The sequence below is a fragment of the Convolutriloba macropyga genome, chromosome 7, assembly GCF_964194025.1.
Source record: "Convolutriloba macropyga chromosome 7, txConMacr16.3, whole genome shotgun sequence".
Taxonomy (NCBI): Eukaryota; Metazoa; Xenacoelomorpha; order Acoela; family Convolutidae; genus Convolutriloba; species Convolutriloba macropyga.
In genome coordinates, this window is record NC_134474.1 from 41,487,825 (window position 1) to 41,499,017 (window position 11,193).

The following is an 11,193-nucleotide window of genomic DNA, read 5'->3' on the forward strand; positions in this document are numbered from 1 at the left end:
TTCGTTTAACCTAAATTACTCATGAACATTGCTGGTCGAATGCCAGACAATAGCCGCAATAGCTTTGTAGATCTGCAGCCTCAAAAAGATGGTAACAGAAACAGACCAAAAAGAATTTTCCTTTTATTAAATGCTGAGATGTTATATTTAGATTAAGAATCCATTTAACTTGGCTGAATGACACACACTCATTTGACCTTACCACTTTGAATTAAAGTAAAGTCAAGGAAATCATTTTTGAGAGTGGTGACCAAAGACTTAATCACGCAAATGAATTCAATCCACTAGGTGTGAAAAAAGACGTCACGCACCTAATTCAGTTGAAATTGCACGAAGGACTGAATGAAAAGCAGATTTGAATTGTGACCTCATATGGTCGTAACAAAATTCTTGACAACCAAAATGAAAAACCAAGAGAAGGCCAATAATGGCCACAGCTATCGCTTTGCGGCTACTAAAAAGACTTTTGCTCCACTAAAACTTATCGTCTAGTCTTCTGCTTGATAAAAAATAAGGTCAGAATTTGAATCCGGCAGGGATTATAAAATGAGTAGAGTGATAGTATTAAGTATCTCAGCAAAAATATCAGTCATCAAAAATATGCCTAACAAAAAATATGCCCAAAATAGCAGAAGTAATCTTCCTTCAGTTTATGAAATTAGACAAAAGTTAAATGAGATATCTTCAAAGAATGATGGCAAACATTTTGGTCCTAAAAGTTGAAGTGAATCAAAAGCCATTTTCCCTAAACTATAAAACATAATTATTAACTCTGATAAAGAACAATCAGTAGTTCGAGGATTCAATTCGCTATAGTCAGTCTATAAGCTCTAAAACGTACAAATCATAGCATATAAAGCCACGTGTAAGCATTAAGACGAACAAAGCAACAAGTGAAAGCTTAGACGGCAAGGTTTTTTCGATGCTCTTTTACTGGTTTTTTGTCTGATGTTATTGACGTCAAATCCATTCGTATTCAATCGGCAATTGTCTAGAAAACCTAAAAATATTAAGCCGAAAACCAGCTTAATCGATACGTATAGTGGTTATATTTACTTAAAATTAGGTTAAATGAACTTTTTCGGAACTTTCTATGTATATTAGAACGTTTTACACGCATTTAAATTCAAATCTAAATACTCAATTCTGATTGGTTAATATTCTTTCATTTACTACGTAACATCCTCCGGCCCGGACGAAGATGTTGGGAAAACTGGTACAAGTTTTACAAGCGGACGGACGAGTGAACCGGTCGACGTACGTAAAACGGCGGAGCGCGCGACGCTATCGGAGCCGTAACGGAGTTCCACAATCCGAGCGGTTGGGTAGTAACCCCTGGGGTTGGTTTCCTCAACTATCCAAACCAAGTCACCGGTCTTAGGGTGTTGCTCGGCAGGCGTCTGCCACTTAGAGCGTCGGTTCAGCGTCGGTACGTACTCTTTGATCCAACGGGACCAGATCGCGTTAGCGTACGACTGCGCACGGGCGTAACGTTTACAATGGTCGAACTCATTATTGCCGACAACAGGCGGAATACCGGTAGAGTGTTCTCCTAAAAGAAAGTGGTTGGGCGTTAAAGCGTTCAAATCGCAAGGATCAGCGCTTACGGGTGTTAAAGGACGCGAATTGAGAGCATTCTCCACGAGACAAAAGGTAGTATGCAGTACCTCATCCGTGAGGCGACGCGTGCCAAGAATAGTATACAACACGCGCTTGAAGCTGCGTACCAACCTCTCCCAGATACCACCTTGATGTGGTGCGCTGGGTGGATTGAATCTCCACTTAATACCTTTGTGAGCGAGCTCAGCTGCAATGTTGACAACGTTCCACTTTTCAATACTTTCTCGGAGTTCTTTCTCTGCTCCAATAAAGTTAGTGCCATTGTCCGACCAAATCATGGCAGGTGTACCCCTACGTGACACAAACCGCTCAACTCCCATAACACAAGAACTGGTGTCCATGGATGTAACTATCTCGACATGGACAGCGCGAGTAGTGAGACAGGTGAAGAGGAAGCCCCACCTTTTCTCAGTAGTACGGCGGACAGTAACATAGAATGGCCCAAAGTAGTCAACGCCAGTGTTCGTGAAGGGAGGAGACTGGTAAGCAAGTCTCTCCTTAGGTAAGTCAGACATGATTGGTTGCATAGTTACAGCTTGGAATTCTCGGCATCTCAGGCAGTGTGCTTTGATGGAACGCAAAGATGATCTTAGTTTCAGTACTGTGTAGTGTTCCTGCACAATTGATCTTAGGTATTCAACGCCCTGATGATAATGCTTTACGTGCGTGTGTTCAAGGAACAGTTTTACAAACGGATGACGTGCATCTAAAATGATTGGGTACTTTACATTAAACCCAACTTCAGTTAACCGCTTGATGCGGCCCGTGGAACGGATTAGCCCATTTGGACTAATAAACGGTGAGTGTGGAGCAATTCGGCTACTCCGTTTAACGAAATTATTGTCAAGAAGATCTTTTCTTTCGGCTTCAAAAGACTCTCCTTGCACCAAGTACTGTAGATGACGCTCGGCTTCGTCAAGCTCAGTAGGGTCAGTAATGCTACCATCGGGGTTACGGTAGCCGGCATGTTTCGGCAGAAGCCGGAGAACGTATGCGGCAATGCGCAAGTACTTTTGGTAAGAACTAAACTTATCAAATGGGAATAACGACGGAACGGGAATTGTCTGTTTTTCAACAGATGTAGCGAGAGAGACAGTGTCTTCTATGATGACTGCTTGGTTGACGCCAAGTTTGATGTTATTAATGACGTCTTTGTTCGGTACGAACGGGAAACTTGAGTTAGATAAGAAATGTGGACCATTGACCCAACTGCTTAGTTGCAAAACCTCAGCGGACATTCCACGCGTGCCAGCGTCAGCTGGATTATCCTTAGTTAAGACGTGGTTCCATTGGTCAACGCTGGTATACTCCAAAATTTCACAAACGCGGTTTGCAACAAAGATTGGTTGCTTTTCATTAGAGTTTATCCACTGAAGAACGGTCGTGCTGTCTGTCCACATGAATACTTGGTTAACAGTTACAGTAAGTGCCTGAATAATTTCGTTCTTCAGCCGAGCGGCAAGTAGAGCTGCTTGCAATTCCAGTTTAGGGACAGTCATTACTTTCATTGGCGCCACGCGCGCTTTCCCCAAAACAAACGCAAGCTCTGTTTTTATCTTGCCCGTAGGGGTTGTTACTCGGGCTCGAAGAAATGCGACGGCACTAAAAATATCCTGGGAACTGTCACCGAACATATGCAACTCTGTATTATCAAAGGGTCCACTAAAGTAACTTCGAGGAATTTTGATGTTTTCAAGCTTTGGTAAGTCCGCACTCCAGACCAAAAATCTTTGAACCATGTCCTGTGGGAGCTCGTCATCCCATTGTTGTCCTGTGACACGCCAGATGTCTTTTAAGAGCATTCGCGCACCGACGGTAAACGGTGCGACAAGACCAATGGGGTCAAAGACTTTCGAGACAAGACTTAGGACCAAGCGTTGCGTGAGGGACTTGGTGATAGCGCAGCTTGTACCCCGACTCACAACTAAAGTGTCATTAGTGTGATCCCACTTTAACCCAAGCACATGCGATGAATCCTCCTGACATGAAACAATAACCTTGGGCTCAGTAGATTGAGGAGAACCATCAATTCGATCAGCTAGATCTGGCACATTGCTTACAAACTTTGTAAGCTTGAACCCACCGAGATGGAGAAGATGTACCAATTCCTTCGATCTATTGATGGCTTTCTCAGGAGACTCCACCGAGTCAAGGTAATCGTCCATGTAAAAGTTTTCAAGGACGGCTTTTGCAGCTTCGGGGTAAAACTTAGCATTGTCTCTCGCAGTGCGTTGTAATGCATAGTTGGCGCATGTGGGCGAGTCTTTAGCCCCGAATATATGGCGCGTATATTGATACACTACAACGTTAGTTGTGGGGTCCTCCCGCCACAGAAAGCGAAGTGATGGTTGATCTGATGGTAATACACCAACCTGTAGAAACATTCCCTCGATGTCGGCAGAGACGGCATATGGATGTTGTCGGAAGCGAAGAAGTACGTAGATAAGGTTTTGGAGCAGATCAGGGCCAGTGAGCAAAGATTTATTCAGTGAGGCGCCATGAAATTTTGCTGCTCCATTGAGCACCCTACGCACCTTACCCGGTTTGTTCGGGTTTAAAACCGGATGGTGGGGTAGGTACCACTCTTTATCGGACCGCTTCTCAACCTTGTGAGCGTCCGGAACCTCAATTACATACCCCTTGTTTAGGTCTTCCTTGATGGTACTAGTATACTTCTCTCTAAGGTCTTCATCCTTAGCCAATCGTTTTTCGAGAGATTTTAGTTGCACAAGGGATGAGAAGTAATTATTTGGGAGCTTGGTGTTATCTGCTGCCCACAGCATTCCGACATCGTATCTCAGGCCATTGTGTATGGTGGTACTCTCAAGGATTTCGTGAGCCCTTGCGTCTGCTGCAGATCTTGAGTCGACCTGCTTGTTTGCCCCGAATGATTCAATGTCGTACCATGACTTTACTTGACTTGCTAACTCATTGTCTTGTTCGATATTCACTTTAAAGCACGTTGAGGTAATAGACGAACTTGATGGTAACGGACCGCTTAAGACCCAACCTATGGGCAAGCGTACGGCAACGGGTGAACGCTTCTCATCGGCAGAGAAGTATTCTAACGGGCGGATGGCATGATAGACATCTTGTCCGAGTATCATCTCAATGTCTTTATAGGAATATGTTACGGGATCAAGGACTGCTAAGTGTGGGTAAGTCTCTTGCAGGGCCTGTACATTAATTATATCTGAGCCGACGTTCAGACTCTCTTTAACGAAAGGGTTGACGGTGAATTGTTCGAAATCTTGTTGTTCTCTTGGTTTCAAAGTAACTTCAACAACCCTAGTATCAACTACTTCTTCGGTATTAATACCCTTGACAGTTAGCTTTAGTGCTTTACCGTGCAAACCGAGTCTATCTGCGAGACTACCGGCCACCCAAGAGTTACTGCAGGCGGTATCACACAAAACTAAAGCCTTGGTATCTAAACCGGACGAATTGACCAACTGCAATTCAGTCACCTGAAGGAGCCCCTTAACATCAGTAACAGATGACATTGTTGTGGTCTTATTAGGCTGGAGTTGACTAGAAGTTGCTTTACTTTGACCTGTGTTGCCAGAAGGTTGAATGGTATTGGAATTTGTCGACTGTTTTGTTGGGAAAACCCTATCTGCTCCATGCAATAGTGAGTTATGCGAACTATTACACCCTTCTGCTCGGCACTTTCTTGGTTGAGGACACTGGCGGAATGTGTGCTTATCACGTAAGCACGAAAAGCAAAGTTTATTATCGGCCACCAACTTAGCTCTCTGGGTTGGGGTCTTTTCTTTGAAAACTCGACACTCCCATAGCCGGTGGTTACTTTTGCATACAATGCACCGAGAGTAATTGTTTGTGAAAGAAGATGGCATTTGCTTCTTTGTTTCCCTTTGTTGCGAATTCGATGCAAACACTTTTGAGGCTGTTTTGGTCTTTGTTACTGAAGTGATGTTCTCTTCAGGTTTGGCCTTGGTTGCGCTTTGTTTCATAAGATCATGGGCCTCAGCCTTTTCTTTAAGCCAATCGTTAAAATCAAGGAGGGTAGGCTTAACCCAGTGCTTCTTAACCGTAAAGAGTGACCATGACTCTTTCATGTTTGGTGGTAACTTCTGTACCGCTTGGTTAAGTAGGGAAGCGCTCTTCAAATCAGCATCATATGATAGTGACTTGAAAACCCCAACGAGGCTGGATATGGCTGCAGAATAGTTAATAATGTTATCACTATTGTGCATTTTAAGAGGTGGAAAATTGCTTAGTTTATCCAAGTGTGCACTTACGACTGCCTGTGGCTGGCCAAATTTACGTTCCAAAGTCCTTAGTGCATCCTTGTACATTAAACCACAGTAAGCAAACTCGGCGATTGCAATCTTTGCTTTACCGGTGACGAGGGTTTTGAGGTATGTCAATTTAACGTCATCAGTTAGCGATTGCGAGTCAATCGCGCTTTTGAATTGACCATACCACTCGTGCCATTGTAATGGATCGCCATTATACTGAGCAAGTTTCCATTCTGGCAAGGGGTCATTTTTCTTGCTGGTTATTGCATCAGCTAATTCCCTAATCAATGACGCATTGTCCGGTATCGGAGGGGCAGGTGCAGACACCTGCGGACCACTCCAACTCAACGGGGTGGGCCCAACATAAGGGTATGTTGGCTGAAAGACCGGAGTGGCCAGACCAGGTACAATATTACTTGTAGTTGCAATCGGGTTTTCCTGATGTGTGCCGGATGGTGATTGCATATCAATCAAAATGGGCGAATTCGAATATATTTGTTGTGGAAAATTCGTAACTGATGGTGCGATGTGTGCCTGTACATTTGGAGCAACATTATTTACGGTGGTAGCGTCTTGGTTGACTAATGACGGTCTGTGCTGTGGAAAACGCCAATGATTCATGTTTGGCACAAAACTTTGGCCGAGAGGGATATTGGGCATATTTGGGACAGGAGCAGCAACGGAACGTACAGCTTTGTGTACTGGGTTATTATTATTCTGGAAAGTGTTGTTGACAAGAGGAGGATTAATCAAAGGGGCGCGTGGGATGGGAGCAGTGAGGTTAGGTGCGAAGACTGGGTTGAATGGGAAGGACGTTAGGATGAGTGGGTTCGGAGTTGTGCTGTTGAATGTTCGGACTTGGTGGGGCGCTTGGGTGCAGGGGAACGTTTATTGCGGGGGCTGGATGATTTGTTGTCGGAAAAGGAGGAAGAGTGGCGTTTGGCGCTCGGGGTACAAAATTAATTTGTTGTCGGGAGCATATTTGCTGGGCCGAATTATTCTTGGGCAGACTTGATGTTTCAGGTCCCCTGGATTGTGTAATTAGAAGTTGTGCGTTTGGAAATAACTCTGTTGCATTATTCTGATTTTCTTGCGGTGCGAACGGCTGTGGTGGAATGGGCTGTTGAATGGGTGGTGAAGAAGCCCCTGGGGCGTGTACAGAAGGCGGCTGACTATCCGCGGTTCCTTGATTAGTTATGCTTGGATGCGCCATGCCTTGCTGGCCTGTTTGATCCATTTGCGCTCTTAGGTGCGCCTGGTACAACGCCTGTGTGTTAGCAGCAGCCAAAAAATTTTCAGGTGGAGTATAATAGGGGTCGAGTTGCTGCAAGGTCTCATTGCTTAAAATGTAATTGCCTCGACAATTTTTTGGAATAGAATGCCTTGAAATTTCAGTGTTCTGATCTTCCACTGTTTTGCCGTTGTTGTGAATAGGACATTCTGGAGGGTCAATCGTAACCTCTGGTTCACAAGTTTTCTCCTCACTGTGAAAACTTAAAGCAAGTGAGGTGTTGATCCAGTCTTGGACAGCCTTTTCACTTCTCATTGAGCTTCTAGCACTTGCAGTTGTTTCAGATTGGCTACCTTTAGAAACGGCGTCCAGCAATTCAAATTCTTGCAGAGTTGCCTCTGCCAACCGTTTTCTGTTGTTTTTCTCCAGTTCATCTAATTCCATTTGCTTTTTCTGTTTAGCAAGGCGAATGGCTGCCTCATTCTGTTTTTCAATTTCTTCACGCTTCATCTTAGCAATTACATAATCATGTTTACGCTGACTGGATGTTTTTGACGATGTCATAATTGAGGGAAGTCTAGAACGAATGGAAGCCCTTGGTTCCTGGAACTCACTCACTTTATCATCAGCAGAGTTGATGTAGTTTCGTGCTGAAGCGAGGATCTTGTCGTTCTTAGTTGTCATTGCCTCCAAGTAAGACTCTAAGGAAGGAACAAGTGCACTTGGATCCTCCGTTTTTCCAGCAAGTGCAATCAGGTCCTCATTTTTGTCTACAACAGTCATAAATGCTTCGTTGCTCTTTGTTACTAGGCGTTCAACTTTCACTCGCCTACTCTGAATATTTATACAATGAAGGATATCTTCATGTATAGCATGCAAATCAGCTTGACGCTTTGACCTGGCAGCGTACAACTTTTTGACTTTTTGATCAAGACTATTAGACATCACGATGTTATTATTTCCAAAGACCAGCAAACCTACCACTGCACACTGTTAATTATTATATGCACACTCCAAATAAATCGAACCCACGCAAAACAAACCCAACGAAAAAGACACCAAACGCAGCACACTGTTGACAGTCTGTAAAACAAACCGCCCAAAGAGCAAAGAAGGTCGTCGAGCACACTGTGCCCGACAAAACAGAAGTGGAGCGCTGAACGCTATGCGCTCAACGCGGAGGGAGGCAAAGGACACACGGGAAGTCGAGCGAACAACGCGCGACGAAACGGAGACGTTACGAACGGGAAGTCGAGCGAGCAACGCGCGACGTGACGGAAACGGGACAGACGAGAAGTCGGGCGAGCAGTGCGCGACGGAACGGAAACGGGACGTGCGGGAAAGCGGGTGGAAAACGCGCTACGCAACGAAACGGGACGGTGGGAGAGAACGGGCGGGAATGAGGTTGGATAGAACTATGTTAGCAGACCACAGCAAAAACTCAAGCAAACAACCTAGCCGTAACTCCAGAACAAACTTAAGTCACACCCTAGGAAGAAGGAGAGAAGCTACTGCAAGACAATCTAATATAGTTCATAATGGGTCTATAACGACAAATTTAACGACAAACTAATTTAAGGCAATGCAGTAGTACACTAAAAGGATGTAAAGGTCAAGAAACTTACTAGCCGTAACTCCAGAATAAACTTAAGTCACATCCTAGCAAACCCCAACCACAACAAACAATCAGCATACTAACGGTATTAAACAAACTACAGCAAAAGTGAATAAACTACAATAGTGTGTTTGTAGACTAAGACAGTTGGAAAAGTCAAGAGACAACCCAGCCGTAACTCGAGAATAAACTTAAGTCACACCCTAGCATGCAACAAGACCAAACCAACTAGCAATCATACAGTTACACACAAACATACAACAGCAAAATCAATATACTACAACAGGGAGGCCTGTAAACTAGTAAAGTTGAAAAGTCAAAGGACAATCCAGCCTTAACTCGAGAATAAACTTAAGTCACACCCTAGAAAGCTATAAGACTTAAACAACAAACCAGCATACTAGCATACTCAAAATACTACAGCAAAACAACAACATACTTTATCACATATGACATACTACACTGAAATTCAGAAAAGTAGACGGAGAAAACGAAAAGCGAAGTTTTGGGAGAGCGACGTTATTGAAAACGGGAATACGGAGAACTGAAAATTTAAAGGACAAAAAGGACGCGCACGAAACGGTACATAAACGAGCGACGAGAAAAATTATAGGGATTCAATCGTTTTTTTTTGTGGGCCGGAGGTTGTGAAAATTTTCACAACTTTTTCTGTGTTAATTGAGTTTCACTCAATTATCGAGCCTTCTTGTTGGAGAAATTGATTTTTTGACGACCTTGTCAAAATTTTATGCTTTTGTCCAATTTTTTCTATTTTTGGTCAATTTTTTGCAATTTTTTGAATACGGAACGGTAAACCAGTAAATTGGACGGTTTCATGCCTGAAAGTACGGTTTTTTCAATATTCCATATTGATATTCTATGTTTTTTTTTGCCTCAAAATTGACCAAAAATTTTCAAAATTGGACAAATTAGCATAATGTTTTCTCGATTTTCTCTATATCAGAGGTAATTTTTTGATATACGATCCGACTTGGTCACTTTTTACCAATTTTCCACAGTTCGACCAAAAATTTTCAAAATCGATGTTTTTCGTCTCAAAAATTATGTTTTTCAAGGTTAATGGTGACCGATTATCTATAAATTACCCACCGTGAAGCCTGTCTAGTGTTAAAGCAATTGTTGGTGAAGGAAAAAAACCGTTGGGAATTTTGTTAGGGTTGGGTCCTTGCCGTCTAATTTAGTTTTTTTAAATCAATTTACTGCAAAAAATTAATTTTAAAATTTCGGTTCTGTCTTACAGTTTTTTGAAAATCCTTGTTCGAGTTCGTCAGAAGCTGATTTTGTGGCCAACTTCCGAACAACTGAGCAGCTGGAGGTCCGCTCTCGAAACCGGATTCCTCTGAAGTTGGAGCAGTCAGATCCTCGGACGGTTTGGTCTGCTGATAACTTCTCCCTCTTCTCAAAGCCCAAAACCAGCACATGGTGTCTCCTGCTTCCGGCCACCATCTCGTGTGCCAGATACAATGTGGAGGATCCGGTTGTTTAATTTTTGTTCACATTCATAGTTGTACGAGTAGTCAATCCCAGTTGTTAGAGACTCCTTGCACGTAGCAGGATCCATAACAGTATCCCCAAATGCCCTTCGTGATTGTGATTGGACCCTGTTCGTTACTTTTTCAGTATAATCAAAATAAGAACATTCAGAGACAAGAATAATGATCGCGGTAGACAAATTGGGAATGCAATCGAGACGGCGAATTATCTGTTTAACCAGTGTATCACAGCAATTAGTAACAGTGTTCGTTAAACGGGCGCGGCATCAATATTAACTCTGATAAAGAACAATCAGTAGTTCGAGGATTCAATTCGCTATAGTCAGTCTATAAGCTCTAAAACGTACAAATCATAGCATATAAAGCCACGTGTAAGCATTAAGACGTACAAAGCAACAAGTGAAAGCTTAGACGGCAAGGTTTTTTCGATGCTCTTTTACTGGTTTTTTGTCTGATGTTATTGACGTCAAATCCATTCGTATTCAATCGGCAATTGTCTAGAAAACCTAAAAATATTAAGCCGAAAACCAGCTTAATCGATACGTATAGTGGTTATATTTACTTAAAATTAGGTTAAATGAACTTTTTCGGAACTTTCTATGTATATTAGAACGTTTTACACGCATTTAAATTCAAATCTAAATACTCAATTCTGATTGGTTAATATTCTTTCATTTACTACGTAACAATAATTTCAGATTTTTGTTAAGCATCCACCTGGCTTTTGGAAACAAATATTGGGACAAGCTCAACTATTTTCAATTTGCAATTTCAAACTTCTGCAACCAGAAACTTTTTTCCACGTTTGGATAATAAAAATTATCGCTCTTCAAACTGACGAACGTTTCAGTAAAACTTTAAGAATTTAACTTCAATAAAGGTTTATCGATCAAAATCTCGCCATATAGCTCAATATCAATCTTCGTAGCTCAGCTAATGAACCAAAAAGTA